This window comes from Tyto alba, unplaced genomic scaffold (assembly GCF_018691265.1).
Source record: "Tyto alba isolate M040663 unplaced genomic scaffold, T.alba_DEE_v4.0 Super-Scaffold_17, whole genome shotgun sequence".
In the NCBI taxonomy this organism is placed as follows: Eukaryota; Metazoa; Chordata; class Aves; order Strigiformes; family Tytonidae; genus Tyto; species Tyto alba.
This window is the reverse complement of record NW_024881279.1, coordinates 19,432,538-19,455,132: the sequence shown is the minus strand read 5'-3', so window position 1 is coordinate 19,455,132 and position 22,595 is coordinate 19,432,538. Positions and strand designations below refer to the sequence as shown.

Below are 22,595 nucleotides of genomic sequence, written 5' to 3'. Positions count from 1 at the left end.
TTATATTTAAGAGACATATCAACAAATAAACCTTCCTGAAGCATGCAGATAAATGCATGATGGTCATTGACGCTTCTCAGATCAAATACAACAAAAAACAATCGCTTTGGAGCAACCATCTCTGACAGATACAGAGACAGACATCTAGAAGATCTAGAAAAACTATACAGAATTAGGAAATCATGTTTTGTCATGATAATTGCATCACAGTAGCAATTTATTCACCTGCTAAACTGTTTGTGGCTCTAACAAACAAGGAGAAATAAAATATCACAGACATATAGAGAAAAAATATGAAGATCTGCACGCTGTGGTAACATACAGGGATGGTTGCAGCAAGAAACAAGTTACTGATGAGATACCTGAACACAGTAAGACAATACACTCCAGCCATGGATCAGAGCAGATGCATTCTCTCTTAAGGCCCTTCTGCTTAAGAAGAAAAAAAATGTAAATGGATTGAATTGTGGGGTTAATGTCAGCAGGGAGCAAGTTGAAAACAGGAAAAATAAGCTGATACTTTACCTGCATGAGTCTATCTGAATTTGAAGAATATGCCTGTCATCTGAGACTTCACAGGCAGGCTGCCTTACCGCCACTCCCCAGCCACAAGACACAACACTTCGCTTGGTATTTGTCCTTTCACTGTCAAACACTTTCCCAATAGCAAAACACTGCATTCATTGAGAGCAAAGTGTTGGTGATCCAGGCACTCGTAACAGCTTGAGTGGCATGAGTGAATGTGTAGCTATGCTCAGTGTTTTCCATTTTTACAGGAAATAACATTATGACTGAACAAGAAAGCAGATGGGCAGTAATCCGGTAGTTTTCAAACAGCACAGGTACACATCTGTTGGTTGTACGGATGTCGCCATTGCTTTGACATACAGGAGACAGTGGCACAGAAAACGTTTTCTTACGTACGCCATTTTCTACCTTTGTTAGTAGTGATAATTTCAAACAATAGAGATGAAGAGTTGCAGAAAGGAATCTGAAATACATGAACCCACTTGAAGACAAAGCTGAGCCAACAGGATTAGCAAATCTAGCAAAATCAGAGACTACTCAATTTTGTATTACTGAGGGAGAATTTACGTTCTCCATCAGAAAGGAAGGCACTATCATAAGATGTGTAGCAGGATTTGCATTCTTATTATGTCTTAACATCATGAGAAAACATTGCACCAGCAATGCAAGGTGCCAGTTTCATTCACCTCAGAAGACTAGAAGTGATGTTGTGAACTAAATACATGTTATTCCCCTATAGGAAGCCTTTCTGTCCTCAGAAACGTTGGTATAACTCTAGTTCCCTTCTGAAAAGGACTAAAGTTCTGTAAAAGGTAAAGTATGCTTAAGAAGGTCCCAAATATTTGCAATTTTACATTGCTACAAACACCAGGCAAAGTGCTTCAGAACAAAACAGATTTGTCTCTAAGTTTGACAAGAACTGAGCTGTGCCTATGTTCATGACGTGGCACTTAATATACATTTATGCACTAATAAGACATTATTTTAAAACCCTGTGTACTCCTCAATATATAAATGATTACTGAGCATTCAACTTCCACATCACAGAAGAAAATGTTTGAAGAACACATAGTGAAATGGGGTTGGAGTAGAAAGCTTCAATTTTTACATAAATTACTTAACAGAAATCTTAAGACATGCTCTGTCTTTCAGATACTCCTTATTGCCATAACCAAGTTGCACACTTCAGAAATAGGTGGGATATCCAGACCCCCGATGATGTACTGCTTTCCATCATAGGCACAAACATCAGCAATATAGAGAAGCAAGAAACTCAGGGAGAATACTTTCATCAAGATTTTTTTTCTGACACAAGGGAGACGTTGTTATGGGAAAAGGAACACTGAGAAGTGATGTAAAACAGTGCAAAACAAATCTCCAGAAAACAACCAAAAGCCCCCCTGGTTTTTCCTCCACAGTCTGTTTCACAATAAATTTAAGCCATTTAACTCCAAAGCATTAAGCATCTCTACTTCAAGTAGTAAGTCATTTGGTTCCAGATAGCAGTTTTGTTTCAGGGGAGATAAGCTTCTTTCACAGCTACTGAATTGCAGCAGAAAACCAAGAATCGCCTGAGGTTTCCTCTGAGTTTTTACTGAAGTTGGTTACTTTATATTTCAACTTAAGGTTACAAGCTAAAACATTTCCACTGCTGCATTACTGCTCATGCAATGCCCATGAGAGTGGTATCAGTATGATTTTTCACCTAGAAGGGCCTCAGGGAGTTGACTGGCATTTCAAGGACCAGAATGGCTGAGCCTGCTTACAGGAGATTTAAAGCACTGTCCTCTTCAGCATCTTGCATCATATCAGTGCTTTCAAGACCATGCCTGCCAAATACATAAATCTGCAGTAGGAAAAGTATGAAATTATGATTCTATGGCTAAAGCTGAGCAAACATTTCTATCAATTAAACATGTTAGTCATATTTCATTTCACTCAAAATCAGAGAAGTCTTTATACATAAACATGAGCACAACTGGTTCCCTAGCCTTCTGATACTCAGAGAACTATAGCAAAAGAAAAAGTGCAGTAAACAGAACTATGGTTAAGCTACCATTGCTGCTTTATCTGGGCTAATCAGTACCATTTGGGTTCCACAACTGCAAGGTTTAAAGAAAAATAAGTATAGTTTTAATCTTAAAACCTTTATTGTCTTCCCCTCCCAACCATATTAGCAATTTCTTTTGCAAAAGTGCCTAGCAAGCTGAATTGATCATTAAAAGTACCTTTTAGGTCACATCACACTCAATTAAATGTCTTGCACTGTGCGGTGCCTCCTCAAGTAGGCAAGACTAAAACTGAAGGTAGCCCTTGCACCCTGCAAGGCTCCTCTACTAACCCCAGGACCTCAAACAAATACATTTAAGAATATGTTTTAAAATTTATTTTAAAATGCGTTACAGCTCTGCACTTCATTCCCCCAAGAACAGTATAAAGACCCTGAACAAGCAGAATTCTCTTTATAAATAAACACAGCCCAGCCTTTATAAATACTGATTTGATATTAAATGTAAGAAATAAACTTACTCATTTTGCATACTAAAATTGCAAACATCTCAAAAGTAGGAATCTTTCCACCCCATCTCTCTGCTAAATTTCCCTGTTGCTTTGCCACTGGTGGTATCCCAATAACCTGCCTGATCAAGAGCCTCTCCTTCCTACATTTTCCAAGAGCAATAGGTTCTGACTCTTCTCTACTAAAACTGTGACAAGGAGGATTTCAGCATCAACATAAAGGTATCAATCACAAACTAAAGGTTGTCACAGTAGATTTCAGAGTGCAATACTGCAATCAATCCCCAGAGCACAGCCCACCAGGTGAGCTGGAATAGATGCTTCCCATAACAATTCTCTTTCATACGAAGGCCTCCCACATATACACACTTCCCAACACTCCTTGTTTCACAGCCTGCCAAGGCTAACTCGACAGTGCAGCTTTCTATAGACACCACAAAAACTAGTTATTACTGAAGAGAAGTGCCAATCCTAATCTTCTGGGTTTTAGGATTCATTTTGTTTTAAGGCAGAATATTTTTCCTTGTATATTATCATTAGCCCGAGGGCAACAAAGGAATGCTACTCATTATGTGAGGCTTACAGAAGAGGTACATTTTTAAAAACGGAATTTTAAAGCCTGATCAAATCTACCACAGTGCTGAGTTCTGAGATATGCTGGGCTAAACAATGGCTATATACGGAGAATGTTTTCAAAAGCATTCATTTTTAACTTATCTCTTAAAACCCTCAACACAGCTTTTGCAGCCAGTATAAGGACTATATGACCTGAATATTAATTTTGACTTCAGTGGATCTGCAGAAGATTATTTTTTCTATATTTCTTTAAATTGAAGCTTCTTCCCAAAATGCTGCTTATAACTTAAGACTACATCAGATGTTTAGTTTTAAGGTTTTATTTTTGTTTTGTCAGTATTCATATTCACATCTAATAACTTTTTATCTAGTTACATCTAAAAACCCTTGAAAAAGGCATTTATACATTTCAAACAGAAATGCTGAAATACAAGCCTGCTTTTTATTGCCATGAGACATGATGGATGGTATTTTCACATCCAACCCCTCTTGCATTAATAGTTTCAGATTTCCTTAAAATATGAGAAGTAGTACGCAGCCATGTTACACTACAGCATATTTATTCCATTGATAATGTGCAATGTGCCCAGTTGAAAGTGATGCTTACTGCTCTTGGAGGCAATGAATAAATTGTGTAAGGAGTGTGGAGACTGCTCCCTGTGCAGAACGCCCCAAGCCAAGGTTGATGAGGGCATCTAAGGAGTGTGGAGGGGGGGCCCTAAGGTATGGGCTCAGTACGTCGTGCATGCAAAGGCACAGAAGTATCACATGTCATGACAGGGTCAGTGGTACACACATGGTTAGAGGTCAGTCAGCTGCTGCAGAGGAAAAGTATCTGCTCAGCCAGGTTTTGGAAACCAAACTGATTTCAAAAGCCGAAGATGGAAAGTTGGAATCAAATGCTTTGAAAGGGTCAAACTTAAAGTGTAACACTCCTGTGGTGAATTAGTTTTTCTGTATCAAGTTCAGGATGCAAGCTAAGGTATAAAACTGGTAGCCAGAAGATGTTCAAAAGTGGGTGTGAAAGCATATTGAGGGTATTATGTCTAGTATGTCCAAAGAGACACGTGAATGTGACCAAAAACACTGTAAACTTTCAGAAGAAAAAAATACAGCAGCTACTACAAAACTATAGGTCATTCACAGTCAGAAATACAGCATGTGTGACTCTAGTAACATGCTTTGCTACCACCTCAAATCTCAGCTTCCCTCCAGAAGTGAGGCGCTCACTAGCATGGGAAAATCTGCCCTTGCTATTTCATCCTCAAAATGGTAGTGGTGATATAGCTGTAAAGAACATATGGCCCCCTTTCTCAGTTCATAAAAAACACCCTAACATCAGTCAACAGAAGTGGAAAAGAAAAAAGACAAACATAAGAAGTTTCTTAGCATTCATATAAAATTTTGCTGGCTGATCTGAATAGCAATTGAAATGAGATAACCAAATGCATAAAATCTAGAGTGGTGCAAAACTAAACAATGAATTTGAGGACAGTGAGTAGCTTTTACAGTGTCCAGCTGAAATATGAAAAAAATCTGTATTTGGAAAGTGAACAATTTTAAGCTTCACAAATGGCTGCAAGAGAACGTGCCCTGTGTACCATTTTCTGTATATCGAGCATCAATATCTGTCCTGCAATTAGCATTACAATACCACTGATCTGAACAGATACCACAACATGGGCGTACAGAAATATTGCAGAGATTTTTGTTACTGGTACTGCTACATGAATAGGAATCAGAGATCAGGACAACAGAATCCTTCATAGTATGGATTTCTAAAGAAGCCATGGTTTGATTTACACAGACAACATTTCAACAGAAAGCCAACACCAGAATTTGACAAGAGGTGAATTTAATTGTTCCTGGAGATAATAGGAGAAGAAAAGCGAGGAAGAAAATTTCAAAGGAAATAATTTTCATCTCTGACACAATAAACATGACACCATTACAGTGGAGTCGCTCATTCCAATGCAAGGAAGCTTGCAAGGTTAAGAGGTTTCTTACTGCTAGAGGGAGTTGTCACAGAGCAAGGGTCAGGTAGGAAGCAAAGCATGCCAGTCCAACAGCAGTATCTTACTGACTTAGAGCAAGGTCCTATCGCCAGGTGATAATAAGAGATAATCAGTTCTGAATGATTCACAAAGTAAGCTTTGCAGCATGTGACCTGTTAACTTGGCCTTATTCATGAGGAGGCACTGAAATTTTTGTATCTGTGCATCTATCACAACTAGAGAACCCATTTAAATGATCAATGAAAAAATATTATAAAAAGCTGCATTACTCCTCAGAATATCAGCAACGTGAATATTTCATATTATCTCTACCCAATCTTGGTTTAGGATGAACCAGAGGAATGGTAGACTGCATAATAATTCTCAGTAACAGATATTTGCTCTGTGGCATTCACATCTGACAAACAGAAAGATCACATGGTGTCTGCATAGCCATATACTCTGCAATGATGTTATCCATTCCATTTCCGTTTTAATTTAAAGTATTAGAGCTCAAAAATAAAGACAACACTCTGACCTTGTTAACAGGCTGGGACAGCTTGAAGAAGGCTTACTTTGTTCACTTACATTCCCAAACTGCACGCTTCAGACAGACCAGTCCAGACTTACCTGCAAGAGAAGAGAATACAAATTTTGGGTTACAGTTTCAAACTTAACAAAAAACTGTCACTGAGAAGTGAAAATAAATAATGGATCCCTGAAAAATTTCCCAGGACTTAAGAGTTAAAATCACTTTTTGCAGTGTAATAAATTATTTACTTGACTGGACTTTTTCCCTAGCCCTTAAATAATTAAGATAGCTTTTTTAATCCTGATAATTTAATTACAAGAGGTTGCGTTGCTAAAGGGCAAAACATAGCATCTGTTGATTTTCTTACTGCAAAGTACTGTTTGTTCACCTAGTCTTGCCCCCACCCCCAGCTTTCCCTTCCCCTGCTGCTTCACAATGCAACAGAGTACTTCAGCGTTGCTTAAAACCACAGGACTGAATGCAAGGATGAGTAGATTAGGAAAGATGGGTTTTGTACACTTTTAATTGAGTTTTGATATAGAAAAAAGGTAATAAGCCACCAGCCACATGGTAAACTTCTGTTCCTACAAATGAAAACAAGCACTTGGACCCCAAACTATCAGGTGGAGTTAGCTGAGCTTTTATAGCAATGTCCTTACATCAGTCTCCCAGCAGTTTTCTTTACGAAAGGTGCGAGAAACGTTTTTCTTCCGTTTGCCGGAGCACAGTAAATTCATTCATGGTGGTTTAATAAGCACCATGAGAAGGGCCTCTCCCACGGTAGCTGGAAGGGCTCCATGCGGTATATCCCACCCCGGTTTCACAGATCCCTAACACCACTGCCTGCCCAATGCATCGGTATGACCTACACACCAAAGCACAGTACGCTCCTTTAGCAAGCCCACGGCCGGTAGCACCGTGGGCAGGGCCTCCACACCCCCTCACGCCACAGCCCCCCACGCTGCCGTCAGCATCCTCTGGCACAGGCAACGCAGCCGCCGCCGGCCGCTCCCGCCCTGCAGCACCCGGCTCGCATCCACCACCGCACGTCTCCGGAGGGACTGTAGTCCCTGTAGCTTTTCACAGTAAAACCGGACTAAGGAGATGTTTTGCTGAGCCCCAGTGTTGGTGTATTTCGGCAGGTCTGTAGGAAACACCAGCCTGTTTTTCAGAGACTGGAAGATGGAGACTTTCCTACTCTGTTTCTCCCAGTACACAGGACCTGACTATTCAGAGTGTGTTTGCAGATGGGCATGCCTGGTCTCCTTTCTCCTCCTCCTTTTCCCCAGGAGGCAAGCCTTGCAGGGAGGAGGGAGAGAGTCCAGAGGCTTTCAGCTCAGAATTGGTGGGGAAACACAGAAGCCTGACATGGGGGTCTGTCTCAGGGAGGGTAGTGGGATCTGCCAGGAGCCACCACCCAGGGGACAGCAATCCTGTCACAGAAATGAGAAGGGACAGGGAGTCCAAGAAATGCTTCTCAGCTGAAAATTCAATTTTTACATAAAAATATCGTGAAACAAAATGACTTCCAGGCTCAGCACTCTGCCCCCGAGATTTTATCACAGTCCCATGCACTCAGTACTTAGTATGTCAGAAAGCAACAGTGAGATTGCTTGCCAGGGACATATTACATGGTGCACCCCAAGGATGTTTTCACACCTTGTTCCTCTGCTTTGGCTGACTGTAGAAAATAATTATTGTCATCATCTACCATAAGGAAGGTGGTAAAAAGGAAGATCTGATCCTGCTATGGCTGCTTCCCTCAGAAAGGAAAACATGGCTTTCTGGGAAGCCTACTAGCAGGAGTCTGGAAAAGGGGCACGGTGAAACCCAGGGCCCTAAAGAACAGCATCCTCCACTGCACAGAGGTATGTTGGACTCCTCCATCATGCAGCTTTACTGCAAATAGCAAACTCACTTAGCTGTGAGAGAAGGGCCAAGAAAACCTCAAGGAAACTTAAGTGGAATTTCTGTGTTGTGCTATAGCCATTAATGCATTTCAGAAGAGTTGGTCTAATGCTAAGTCAAAAAGTGGGTGGTTTGAAGTTAAGGGACTCAGCTATTATTTTTTGATGCTAGAATCATTGACACCCCAAGTATGTGGACCTCCTCATTTTGCATATACCTGGGCTGATGACGTTACTGAGCTAAAATACTCACTTGCTATTTTTACTTTAGTAACTTTGCATAGAGAGCCTCCTACAGCCACGCCTAGCCAGCTATGGAAAGCCAGTTGCTCACCTAACATGACATGACAATGAAATAATTTTTAATAAAAGATTTTACGACAAAGACTACTACACTTCGATCTGGGTATATGGAAAGTAGAGCCAATCAGACCAATGCTGATATTTGGCTATAAACTATCCTTTGACTATGAAGACAGCAACTTAATGCAGCTGTCTGTGGAAATAAACTGATAAGTGATTTACTAATAAAGACAACTCAGCAGAAGCCCATGATAGCTGGAATTCCTTTGTCCATCCGCCATTGAAAATACTGTTTCATGTTATTCTCTTATGCACTTCCAAGGTATTTTTCCTTCATTAAGTTCTGCAGAAATTATAAGATTCAGCATGCCACGGACGGCATGTCAACAAGTACACAGGCTGGCTGACACTATATAGGAGACAGTCAGGTTGTAATATCAAAAATAAATACTATCTGCCATTTTCTGAAAAGGAGAATGTAAGCATTATAACCTCAGGAAGAATTTAATGGCCTAACAATCTTGTTCCCAAGTTGCTGCTGTGTATCTTCTCACCGCTGCTTTCACAGCATGTGTGTGGGGCCGTATTCTGGTCAGCAGTTGTTACTGAATTCACATTTCTGCTATATTTCTGTCTTACATTAACATAGAAAGCAACATCTTTACAAGATTCCACGAAGCAGAGGGTTTCTTGGAAAGTGGGGCAAAAACATCAGCATATGCAAATCACTCCAGCAAAGGAGCTCAGGGAGGATGTTGTGGTTGAAAGGACTCTTTGAGAAACTGGGAGAAGCAAAAAGAAAAGGATGGTTTTACACCTCTCTGCTAGAGACTCAAATTAAAAAAGATAAATAATAATATTAAAAAAAAGATTAAATAACATCATTCTAAGCCTTCTATCTCCATTTGGTGACAACTCATTGTTTCCCCCAATGTAAGAGCTGAAATCTTTATCTAAACATGGGAGATATACATATATATATATACACACAATAGGCTGAAAAATAATTAACTTAATTCACTGCTATACAGAACGTGGTACTAGGAGGCTTTGCCAATGCTGCCTAGAGAAATATTGAGTAATAATTGCAGCACAGTAGGAGGATACTTTTTTGACCAGATGGACACTCAATTCTGAGTATTATGGAAAAGGACATCTGCATCAGCCAATATGAAAAATGAAACGTATCTACAGATAATTCAGAAAGCACTGGAAATGCTTCCCTGATGTGATACCAAACTTTCTTGCTATATAGGATATGGCATTAATTGAAGAGATACAGAAGGAATTCAGATTAAAACACATTACTTTCTACATTATCAGCCAATAAAAATCTATTTGTATGCTTTCAGAAGCACCTGAAATAATCAGTCCCTCAGAGCTGCCAAATCCAGGTTATTCAAATGCAAATGCTACACACTGCAAGGCAGTAACTGCATGCCTGGAGGTCTCAGCATCTGCAGCAGCACAAGTGGAAGGGAAATTACTCCGTTAGGGACCAGCAGCCAGCCCGGGGGGGTGAGGGAGCACTGTCTTGGCCGGGCTAGCAGAGATTTGCCACATGCCTTGGAGGTGACTTTGGGCAAGTTGCTACAGCTACCACGGCCTCAGTGCTCCAGCCACGAGGAAGACAGCTCTGTCCTGTCTCGACAGGTATTCTGAGGTAGTCACCTCAGCGATGAATGAAAGGTAAATGCAAAGAAATTTACCTTACTCTCTTGCCCTCTCCAACCATCAATCGAGTTTAGTTTATCTACTTTAAAATTTAACCTCGACACTGCTGATTCCGGCACTACCTTCAAGAGGCTGCAGGAGAAGGCGGGTTGGAGCGTGGCCTCTCGGACAGGTTATGTGCGGAGCGGTGCTGAGGCACGGCCAGCACCGCCACCACGCCGACCCTCCGGGCACGGGTTTGAACGCTGCCGGAGGGCCCAACCCGAGTAAGTAACTAGGTAGGAAAATCCAATATAAATCTAAAAAGGCTCTTATCCCCACCTGGTGGCATTGATATAATTGTCAAGAAAGAAAAGCAAAGAGCCAGCAGTCAGCCTCTGCTTGGAAATACCGTTTTCTCCAAATTGCATTTCAATCCTACTATAATGGAACTACACTATTTGTATTTGTCAAACACTGACAGTTAATGGCAGATACGGTTAAATCATCCTCAGATTCCTGGCGTTCAAACTTAATGAAGGACTTAGCGATTTTTTAACAGAAAAGCGCTGTTGCAGCTTTCCCTGATTAATTTGCACCTTTCCCATGCTGCCGATTTACAGCCGCTTTCCTTGTACCTTGTGGACTTGATTTACTGCGGGGAGACCGTAGGATACTGCTGCCCTCTGCTGTCACCGCTTCACAGAGACAGAAACCCTGCACGCCGTGCCCTGTCAGCCCAGAAATACAAGGAATGAATATTGCAGGAGATAGAAAAATAGTGATAACTATACAAGTGTAGGTTTATCTCTACGAGGAATTCTCCTCCTTTCCTGGTGAATAAATGACTCCAATTTGTGATTTACTGACTTTGCACATTAACACCCCAAATTTCAAAGGGACTATTCGGGCAATACTACAATAACCTTATGCCCCTGTACAGATAAACTCTGAGGTTTGTATGTGCGAACCTTGAAAAAGATTGTCTTCCTTGCTAAAGAAATTCGCATTCGTGGCCCAATCCTCAATAACAGACACAACAGCAAACATGCCTCAGGGGATGACAGCGAGCGGAGAACAAGGCGAGATGGGTTCCCAGTGCACGCACTGGTCTGCACCCGCCGGGGCCGGGGCCGGGGCCGCGGGCTCGCCCAGCCCAGCGCAGGGTGGCATTAGCCATCAGTGCCCCGCAGGCCCCGCTGCCGGGGTGCTCTGCCCTGCACCGCGCCGGGCAGCCGCGGGCTCGGCACGGCCAGGCGGCCGGGAGGGACATGGGGAAGCCAGAGCCAAGGAAGCAACAGGTAGGAACAGCCAGGGCCTCTCTTTTTGTTGTTGGTTAGGCTTACTTTATTTATTTCCCCAATCCCCAGCCAATGCAAGCCCAGGCAGTGGTAGGAAACTGCTAAAAGGCAGAGTGCGCAGCTCCAGCATAGCTCTGGGTGCCACCGAGCTGGAGCAGCCAAGGCTGGCTGGCCCGGGGCCCAGGGAGATGCCAGCTCCAGTCAAGAGCATCATTGAAGGCTCATTTCATACTACAACCTTGCCAGGCTCAAAGTCAAAGCATTTATAGCTTTCATTCAAGTGAAGTCAATGCATGTTAAAACATGCAAATATAGTCATAAGCATTTCATCTTACATGCATTATTGAATTTCTGCCCTTAAAAGTAACTACTGGCAATGGGGTGCAGAGAAGTGATAAGAATGTCACAGTGCCTGTCCCATGCCTGTCCCCGGCAGTAGCAGGATTTAAGTCAGAGCCTCTTCTAGTGAGTACAGAAGGGTAACAGTCACAGAGAAGAAAGGGGTAGGGTAAAAGGGGCATAATGGAGAGGGCAACAAAATGTAAGAAGTGTTGGTTTGATGTGGTTGTGTACTAGATCAGGCTGCAAGGAGATGAAGGGATAGCTCTTGAAAATGAGGATGCAGGAAGAAGGTCCAGCTATGAAGTCCAGACTGGAAAGAGAAATACAACAAGAGGCCATTTGTGCCAGCAGCTGCAGCATCCACAAGGTCCCTTTTTGGCTTCTGCTCCTTGTCCTCTTTTTTTCTGGCACAGCACTAGAATGACATCTGAGTCAGGATTAGTAAAAATATTCGTTGGTCCCTTACTGAGGAGTATCCTAAAGAGAATTCTTCTCTCCTCTTGGGAGAGCGGAAGACTATGTGAGGAACAGACAAGACAAGATGCTTAAACACAACAGCTACTTGCAGGTCAGTTGTTGGAGAAGAAATAGACCTTTTAACCTGCCGGATGGTGGTGCACTACCTTCTGGCTAAAGCCAGCTCCAGACCATGTCTCGATCATACCTTCTTACATAACGTAAAGCGTATACCCAGAGTCAGTAGGGACTCATAACTGCCAAAAACTACAGGCCCAACATTGCTTAATATTGCATCTTTGGAAAATTGCACCCTTAATGCTCAAGCCTTCTTTCTGGTTTTGCACCCAGTTTAGGAAAGTAACTGAAAACCACAGCACTCAGACACATACTTCTCTCATGAGCAGAGGAGGCCTATCTTTAAGCCACCAGTGCCCATGTAACGGGCTCATTCTGACAGTAGCACTTGGATATATGTGCACTGCATTTCACAGATTTTAGAAGGAAACCAAGAAAAGCAAAACCACCTTGTTATTAGAAAGTCTGCTTTACAGACTGCTAAGACATCTTCTTCCAGGTACAAAGAAAGCATTTGGAGAGGGGCTCAGTTTTTCCAGTGCATAATCCACTCTGAATGTGCTTCCTTAACAGCTTCTATTTATGACTGAACTGACAACCCCATGAAAGAAATCAGAACCCCGAAGATAAAGCAGCCTTGCATTCTCAGGGTTGTTTTATGAAAAAAACTGTAGTAATATAGACACGTTTCAGAGTAAATTAGCAAACATTTGCCAGTGGCATAGGCAGGCGCCAGACCTCCAGACCATGGAAACAATACAGTTAATCTGCAGCAAGCACATTAAATACTTAGCCGGTGTTTGTATTTCCACTTTCAACTTTTTTGCTTTTGCCAATAAAACTTGTCCTGTGACCATTTGCTTTCACTCTTATCCCTCCTAAGGATATAAAACTGTTACCTTAGATACAGATACACATGGCAGTGTGGTATTTTAGTACCCCATACATATAGATACAAACGGTGCTTGGCCATTGTCACAAGAATAAAAGGCCTTGTGCCAGCTGCTCCGGCACAGGACAAAGGGAGCGTGTACCAGCTGGACAGTCCGTCTCAGGGAGCCTTGTGCCACAGAAGGGACCAGGGATGTACAGTGCCTCTCTCACCGGTTCCCCATGGAGTCCTCTTTGATGGCAGTTACTGCACAGTCTGGTTAACGATCCAGAGCTCCCAGATACCCTCTATCCGTCTGTTGTAAAGTCAGAATAAGGCAGCAAAGATCACCCCCAGCACATTCCAGCTTTTGTGCAAGCACAGAAAAGCAGCTTCTTCCTTGCCTGACTCCTTTGGCATTAACTACTCACAGCACGAGGGAAATTTTGTCATTTATGTCTGACTTCTAACACAGCCAATGAACTAAACATCTTTAGCTTTGAGGGCACTCTGGTAAGCACGAATGGAGAAAAAACATTCTGGAGTCCAGGAACTACCCTACCCAGTTTAAAGGGCACAGACGGTGTGATGTACACACACTTCATCTTAGCATTACTGATAGCCCACTGCACCAAGGACAAATTGTCATAGTGCACAGGATGGGTTATATTCCACATGGTTAACCCCATTTAGAAAAGCATTCAGGCATTCCCATCTCTATTCAGAGTGCTCAAGGATATACGTAGCCTTCTAGCTGATGAGATCTAAGCACATGCCTAATTACTGATTTGAGAAAGGTCTGGAGATGCTGCAATGATGGATAACCCAAAAAACCCTAAGTGAAAGCAAGATCTTCTGGAAAGTGAGTGGCTAAATTGAATGAGCTACACCCCTTGTAACTGCTAGGTCAGAACATTTTGCAGACTACCCATTCGTAAATTAACACATTTCAAGCAAAGCCATACAGCTCCTAGCTTTATGTCCTTAATATTGCTTTTATTCAGCTAATCCAACACATAAACCAAGTCTTTTCATTATCAGCCAGTAATTTGCAACCAGTAGAGACATAAGTGACTGGAGCCTGCAGTCCCTGGAAACATCTTTTCACAATTCCCTTACTCTGGGGAAACTCCTCCTTGGACTGAGCCAGTGGATAGGGTCAAAGGAGGAAGGACTGTACCAAAGGATATTCCCGACAAGCCTAGTGAAATCCATATAATTGACCTGTGCCTGCAAGACCATTTTGGTATCAACATCAAACCTTACAGTATGGAACACTTCATAAAGGCATGAACATGAGTCTGGGGAGCTCCAGAGGTGGAGTTCATCAGGTCTTTGGCTGTACCAAAGAATAGACGGGGCAAGGCCAAAGCTGTAACACTGGCTTTTCTTTTATGCTTGTCCTTCTCTCACAATATATATGGCAACAGTTGCTTTTACAGAAGACCCAAACAATATGACTTTCTGTTACAGACGTGAGAAAAAGAGTTAAAGGTACATTTTGTCTAATTGTTCTCAGACACTATTTTAGCCAATATGCAACTGAGGAGACTCCAGTCACAGAGACAAAAAATAAAAAGTAGTTATCTGATGATTTTCATATTACTTTTTGAAAAATATTTTTTATAAGGAACATTAAAAAAAATATAAAAACCAACAAAATACACCCCCACAGCTTTTTCCCTTACCCAGATACCAAGTGCGGCCCAATATACAGTGTTGTTTGTGCTTCTGAGAGACTGGGGAATCCTCCTTTGAGTACATTGCTCCCTTGGTTTTCTATGATGGTTAAAAAAGGCTTAATAAGCAGCCTGAGATTTCTTACTGCCATTTCTTCATTTCCTGTGTTATCACAGGCAGCTGGTATAGCAGTTGATAATCTTAACAGATTGAGAGAAGCGTTTTTATGAAGAGACTTACAGGAACTAACCTATCTCCAGCTAATTTATTTCCACTTTGAGTTTTCTACAATCTCAAAGGCCATCCCCCATTTCATAGTCCTGGGCGGCTCAGATAATGTAAAGTGTTCTGTCATAATAGCATCAAAGTGAGGAAAAGTATTAAATCTCCTCTCAGGTACACAGATGTTTCAAGTTCAGGAGTTTGCAGTAAATGTGAAGTTTCTAGGTTTTTAATTTCCTTTTTTTTTTTTTTTATGAGTTGCAGTGCAGCAGCTAAATCATTCCCCAATTTTAAGTGGTTTGTACAGCCTCATTCCAGTAAGATTACTTTATAACACAGTATAGATACAATCCAAGGGACCAACAACCAAGACCATCCCAGTGCTAGGCACCCTGTGTCCCTCTTGCTTGTGGATCCTTCAGTGTCCTCACGGACACTGCCCGGCAAAATCACTGCTTTGCCTGGGGGGAGCATAATTATGCCAGCAGGTGGAAACTTTGCAGAGACTACACAGCAGGAAAGAAATAAGAAAAAAGCTAGTGCCAGGCAGATAGAGACACCAGAGGCACCTGGCTAAGCGAATTAGCAAAACAGCTGGTCCTGAGCAGTATCATTTAAACTTCTGTTTACAAATTAGAAGACAAAAGATTCTGTTCCTCTCTGCTATACTGGGAAACACAGCTCACAAGAATGAGGCATGGTTTTCAAAGTGACAAAGCACACAACAGAAGTGGAATAATTTGGATATCCTACCAGCATATTACAGCAGTCCACCCACAAAGCTGACTCTGGAGTGAAAGGACTCACTACCCCCAATAGCCTGAAAACATGAAATTCAAGCTGTTCTCTGTCCTGCAGAGATGAGGGCAACATTCTCATTTTTCAAAAAAAACCCTTAAAATTACCTACACTTCAAAAGTTGCAGGGGAAAAAAAAAGACAAAAATAAATTTATGTTTACTAGGTTGGGGTCAATCTGGCCTGTTTCTGACTATTACCAAATTTAATAGCTAATTCCAACTTAGAAATAAAAACAAATATAAAATGTTCCAGTGTTCTGCCTTCTATTTTGAAATGATGTTGCAGGACAAATTTGGCTGCATTTACCTCTTTATTTTAACTGTTTTCCCCAAATAAGGGACTCCCCCTACTCTAGCCCTTCAGTGAAATTTTGGTCAAAACAAAATCTTATTTATTGATAGTATGCTTTTGCTAGTAGAAATTGAATCTATCATTAGATATCTCCCATCATAATAACAGGTCACAAAGCTGATATTTTAACAGCCATGTACTTCTCAGTATTTGTCCAGTGATCAAAAAAGGCTTTTTGTTATGCCTTGCCACTCTTCAGGGAAAAGCCACTCACCAGGTGTTTTGGATATCAAACTCCAATCTTACATCCCCCATTCCCGATTCTTTTGGCATCTACACTCTGTAACACTGTGAGTTTATTCTTCCTAAGGCAGGTATTGCATCTCTTGCTGCTGCTTTTCGGAGAGTTTTTTGATCCTCGCTACACCTCGCTGAATACACAGGTCACAAGTTACTCTCATCATGAAAGCCTGCTGATTTCCCATGATGTTGAACATCATTCACCAAGCCAGAGAATGGATGTTTTCCATGACGAAACAAAATCCCAATGCAGTGAAAGAAAACCTCTTTCACTACTCCCCAACCTTCTAGTGTAATTCATGTGAACCAGAGCCCACTTAAATCGCATTTTCCTCCTGGGAGCCCCTGGGAACAGTCAAGTGTCTAGAAGAACTGCATGCTCACCTGCTGCTTGACCAAAGAGGGTTGCTCACACAGCATACACAGCCCACTATCCCTCTCCTTGTCCATCTCTGAAAGAACCTCAATAAAGAGGAAAAATAGGACAAATCTACCACTAGAATAGCTCTTATGGCTTCTGACAGAGCTGATGGGACACTGCTGCTCTAGTTCTTCAGGTCAGCACCAGAGTGTTTTAAACTCCAGCAAAGCTGTCTCTGCAAACTAGGGCATCAGTCCTCTCATTCCAGGTGGTGAGAAGAGCAGAGTCTATTTTCCCTCCTTCTCCAGGGCTAGTGTGACAGCTGGCAGTAGGTGCCCTGCTTCTCTCGTTCCATGTCCCCCAGCATGTCCAGCCACGTCACAAGGCTTTCTGGCAGAAAGGCAGATTCGCACAGCCTGATAGCTGTTCTCTGGGTGCTGATTTCCATAAACTATAGCTGTAAAGTACCTCAGGCTCTCCTTGGATTTCACCTCCAGGTATATCCATTTTTCTCTCCAGAGAAGGAGGCTGTTAAATTGATCAGTGGCTTTCAAGCTCAAGTCTTGCCTTTTGCAGGCTTCTCTGCAGATTCCCTCTGCTCTAACGATGACATTAGGAACTATCCCAATGACTCCCTGCTTCCCAGCAATGTTAGAAGTGCTCATACCCTATCAGAGACAAAAACCCCAGCCCATGCTGCAAGAAAGATTGCTGCACGTGATTAAGAAGAATGGATAGGCACTCTTTAGCTAAATGGAGGTCTCTGTGGCTTGTGCAGGAGCAAGAAGTGCTCTTATCTGAGCTACATTTACCCCAAGGACTGGCTAGGCTATGTTCAGACACTGGCATTTTCGTCTCTGCAGAGCTGCTGCCTTTGGAGAAGAGGAGCACCCTGCTCAGATAATTCCTTTCCTTTCAGAGAAAAAAAGTTACTAGTAGACTAAAAGCATATTTTTCTTTATGTATAGGATGCATTATCTTAGTCTGCTTAACTGAATCATAGGCTGCTGAGTGCTCTTGGCATCCCTGTCTGTGGGTATAGTTCCATGCATGAATTACAGTGTTTTGCACTGGCATAGATGGGTGGGGGGGACTGGAATGGGGGCATTAGTCACAGTGGAAAAATAGCACTGTGAGACGTGATCATCTCCGGCCAATTTTGAGGAATGTGCATTGAACTACAGGTCGTTACTTTTCAGTGGGAGGTATTTCTACTTTTCTGCCTCCAAAGCAAGCTGTCTTATGCTATGCAAAGCCTGTCATATACGTCCCAACCAAATTTTAAATGCAAATACCTGAAATAGGATTTATATAAAATAGAAGCATAGGGATTTGCAAATTGAATATCTCTGAAACAGGAAGAGCTAAATATGGAGACCTGGATACAGCATTTAAACTTAAAATCCTATTTCAGATGCTAAGCATAGAATGATATCCCTCCATAGGCGTAAGACAGTCTGTGCAAAACTGGTGACTTGAGATCACTCATTAAGAAGAACTGTCACTCCTTATTCGGGATGAGGTAGTCAAAACAACTGTTATTTAAGTGCAGTCCTTCTAAACTATTCTGCAAGATCCGTGGGAGTAAAGATAGGCTTATGATGATTCCAGATCAATATTTGCATAGCACGAAAAGAACCCACAAGAACAGAGCTAAAAACCATGACAACCCATTCTTGTAGGGTTAGAGATATGCTTGGCTAAAGCAAATTAAGGAAACTCATTCCCAGCAGCAGTCTAAGATGAAGGTAAATGCTGGTGATCCTCACTTTGGGCAGACTAGTGCACAGAGGTATACTGGTTCTGTTAAGAAATCCTCTTAAACCCAAGGCTGCCAGCCACACATTTCTGCCAGACCATCCCACCTGCAGAAGTGTCCCCTGACTTTCCAAAGGCCAGAGAACATCCGTACCCCAGCACCAGAATATATCTCTTCTCAGACACTCACACTATGAGCTCCTGGAGCAGCCTGTGTGGTCAAGTGGGCACCTCTCCTACTGTCTTCTGGATATTTGGAAGCAACGTGTCACTGTCCTGGGCTCTGCATGAGCCATCAAACGTGTCTGTTATAAGCTTCACTACAGCCATCACAACTGCTCTCCCATTACTTCAAAATCACCCTTCACAAGTCACTTATCTTAAAAATATAAAATATGTATTTAGACCACACAAAATAGGCACAGTTAGAAAAAAGGTTGCATAGACACAGGTGCTAAAAAGGAAAGAAAAATAACATTTGAGCTACTTCACACAGCCTCACCTTTAGAAACCTGCTTTTCCTTCTCATTCATCAGCCCCAGAACTGCAGGCACTTACCTCAGCCCTGGCTCTGGGCTGCCCTGGCCAGCAGCCTGCACGCCTTCCCCAGCAGGCTGGTTTCCATGCGCCGTCCCTTCTCAGGCTTTCCCTGAGTTGTCATCCAACGTCCCAAGGGTTCCTGAGCCTCCACTACATCAGGAAGTGGTTTCAATGCTCCTCCCTCCACAAGGACTGTCCTCCCTTCTTCAGAAATAAGGCTGTCCCTCTGGCTGACAGTCATGAGGGGCAGGAGTCCCCACCTGCTAGTACATCTCTGCTACATCAAGGGACAGAATTTCTTACTCATTCTGCGAGGCAATGGTTAAGTCTCTGCCGAAAACCTTTTCATACACTGAATTTATATTTTGCATCAACATGTAGATTGAAACCATAGTTGGTATTTAATATATGCAGCTCATCGCTAGCTCTTGATTGAGATGAGACAATAGCAATCAACAGCTCTGCGAGGGAACAGATTTGAGATGACCCCCATCAGGTCCTTCATTACCGTTTACACGTACGTACAAAACACACAGCCTAATCAGCAAACATTTTCCCAGTTCAAGCTATTCTCATGGTCTGTTCTAGGAAGTATTCTCTGACCTGCTTGAATCAGGCAGAGGTAATGCTCATTTGTGACTGCATTTCAAGCAGACATCGATCTGCTGGGATGGATGAAACCTTCCTGTTACGATTGATGGAGAAGCAAAACACCTATCCAGCCACACAGGATGAATTCTACACGGTGTTTTCCAAAGCATTTGTGTAGTTACGGTTGAGCCTGTGATCCTCCCTTGTGAGCCGCCTCGAGGAGAGCCAGCTGTGAATGAGAAGTGTTGCCAATTAATTCTGTAATGCTGTGGACAGTACTACAAGCTAGACACATTATTGAGCTAAATTAATTTCTGCTGTACCCAACCTGCAGCTGAGAAATGTTCCTTACTGGGCTGGGAATAGCTTGTTTGTTGGATCTATAAAATATTGTTACTTAAACAGTCCAGTGAGCTCCTCTGACACAAGTTCTCTTTCCCCTGAAGGTTTTGGTTTTTTTTTTTCCTAACTGGAGTTATTGATCCCTTTAGCTTTAGACAGGAAATCATCACTGCATTAGCAACCACCAAAATGGTCTTCAGTCCCTAGAGTCTGTTCTCTGACATGTCATCGATTTGAGTTTTTTGAGCTGGGAATGTTGTTAATCTCTTGTCTGATAAAAAGCACAGTAATGTGCATTGTAATTTACATTTGACTTTTTGATCTGAAGTTTCAAAGTGTGTGTGTGTGTGTATTACTTTCCAAGCATGTCTCAAACAATTGCTGCTAAATTCTGCTACAAAGCAGTGCTACTTTATTTAATAGGGAAAAACCATCAGTGCAAAATAGACATCTCCAGCTCCAACACGCTGGGTTTGCTTTCTTAAATTTGCTGCAATAGAGAGGATCACAGCAGTTCATGGGCTGATGTTAAATTCTCATTAGTGTCTGTGTTAGATTCTCATTAGTGTCTGTGCCTTTACAGAGATGCCTGACTTCAGCAGGCAGATCCACCAAAAAGATCATTAAGTACCTGGTAAAATTTAGAATTTCCCACACACTGCGCTGCAACATTAAATTTCTGTATTTGCCAAGTAAATACAAAATAATCACTCTCAAAATTGTATCATGGTGCTTCTACATTCACATATTAATCTAAACCTGGCTTCACTGCCCAGTGATGCAATCACAACAGCCTGCTCTCAAGTGAGCACGTTATTTACTCTTACTCAACCCAGATAAGCAACAGGAGCCACGTGACACGAACAGGCACTTCCAAACCTTGTGCTCTGTTTCCAAGCCATGGAATGCAATAGCCCCTTCCCAGCATTATCTCTCAATACAATGCCAGAGCCAAGAGAAATGTGGATTTGTGTGATAAACGTACCTATAACTCACATTTTAGCAAATACTGTAATGCCTTATTAATATGAAGGGACAAAGCAGTTGATGCCAGCACAACAGAGCAGTGCCCAAGCGTGTCCGTGGATGCTGCATCGTGCCGGTGGGTTGCAGGACGCAGCTGGGTGCACTGTGGGGGGGTGCAGTGCCTATATTACCTGTTAAGCAAATCCATCCTGATTGGATTTGATTCTGATGCTGTATGCAACCCCAGAACAAAACGAGAGCTGTGCCAACCTGCTTGCAGCATGAAACCAGCTCTTAGGGTTCTCTGATGGGTGTCTCATACCCAAACCAAGAAGATATTCAGTGGTTTGATCTTTTTGTAGGAAATAACATTTCAAATTTTTCAACACGCCTTTGCAAAATGGTGATGTTATCTGTCTAAAGTGAATTTAACAGGCAGCTGAGGCATAAGGGAGAAACAAATTGTATTTATTACTGACAACCAAAGCTACACTGAGAACAGATTCCGAGACAGCTAATCAGGTGAAAGCAAGGAGTCTCATTCAAGGGAGATTGCCAGGATAGTACCAGGGGTGCAGAATGTGGCCATATTCTTGGGGATGAATCTCACAGGTGTCCAGCTATAAAAATGCACACACACACACACACAGCCCTTTGGGAAATTTTTGTCTTAATGGTGTGACTTACTAGAATGCCTGTATACCTCTGAAAATGGAAACTGATGGTGCTTGTGGTACAAGTTCGCTATGGGAGCTACCTGCTGGTTTTCAGGTAGTGCCTGGGAACCTGAAACAGTCCCGGCACAGTTTATCATATGCCAGTATTGAAAGGACAAAGGAGAAAACACTTCTCACATGCAGAAAGCAGAGAGATTTCCAGCTGAGCCCCCTGCCTGTTTTTAAGACTGTGTATATTTTCCCTGATGCTACTGAAGAGCTTTGCTCTAACTTACCAGTACACAATTCTGTGAATCCAGGACATCTGCATTGAAAACATCCTGCTTGAAAAGTCTGTGATTGGGGCACTAATGAAGTGCTCTCTTGAGCTGCAACCTCATTTATGGAGAACATGAATCCATGAAAAATGGCTTAGCTTTCATAAGAACCTGCATGACCTCCACAGTAATTCCAAATTTACAGAGCAATTTAAGAAAATGTTATTTGCAGGACATGATTGCCTCGGCAAGACACAGCAGCATCAATACTAAACTATAGCAGGGACTCAGAGGTTCATTACAAACCCAGGTTCAGCATGGGGATGGATGAGGAGCTGGCTGAGAGTTTATGGGTCAGGATTAAAGGGAAGGCAGGGACAGGAGACTTTACAGTGAGCGTCTGCTACAGGCCACCCAACCAGAAAGACCAAGTGGATGAGGCCTTCTATAGACAGATGGGAGCAGCCTCATGTTGACAAGCCCTGGTCCTCATGGGGGACTTCAGCCACACCAATGTCTGTTGGAGGGACAGCACTGCAATCCAAGAGGTCCAGGAGGTTCCTGGAATGCGTTGATGGTAACTTCCTCATCCAAGTGATAGAGAAGCCATCATGATGCCTCTGCTGTGATGCTACAGAGACGTCTTGAATTGACATAAAACCAGAAGGGAAATACCCATAACAGTGATTTAATTTTCTTTTACAAAAAGAATGAATTTTAATGGCACATTTTGTAGACACCACTAATTTCAT

At 42.3% G+C, this 22,595-nt stretch overlaps 1 protein-coding gene across 5 annotated transcripts in view; it reads right to left on the bottom strand.

Moving 5' to 3' along the window:
- Positions 1 to 22,595, bottom strand: part of KCNIP1 (potassium voltage-gated channel interacting protein 1) — a 445,272-nt gene that overhangs the window by 143,476 nt on the left and 279,201 nt on the right. The window contains exon 2 of one of the 5 annotated variants that reach the window (XM_032992705.2): positions 6,154 to 6,245. The exons of the other annotated variants lie outside the window; for them this stretch is intronic. The gene's annotated coding sequence lies outside the window, so the exon portion shown is untranslated. The remainder of the gene's footprint in view (positions 1 to 6,153; positions 6,246 to 22,595) is intronic. 5 annotated transcript variants of the gene reach the window in all.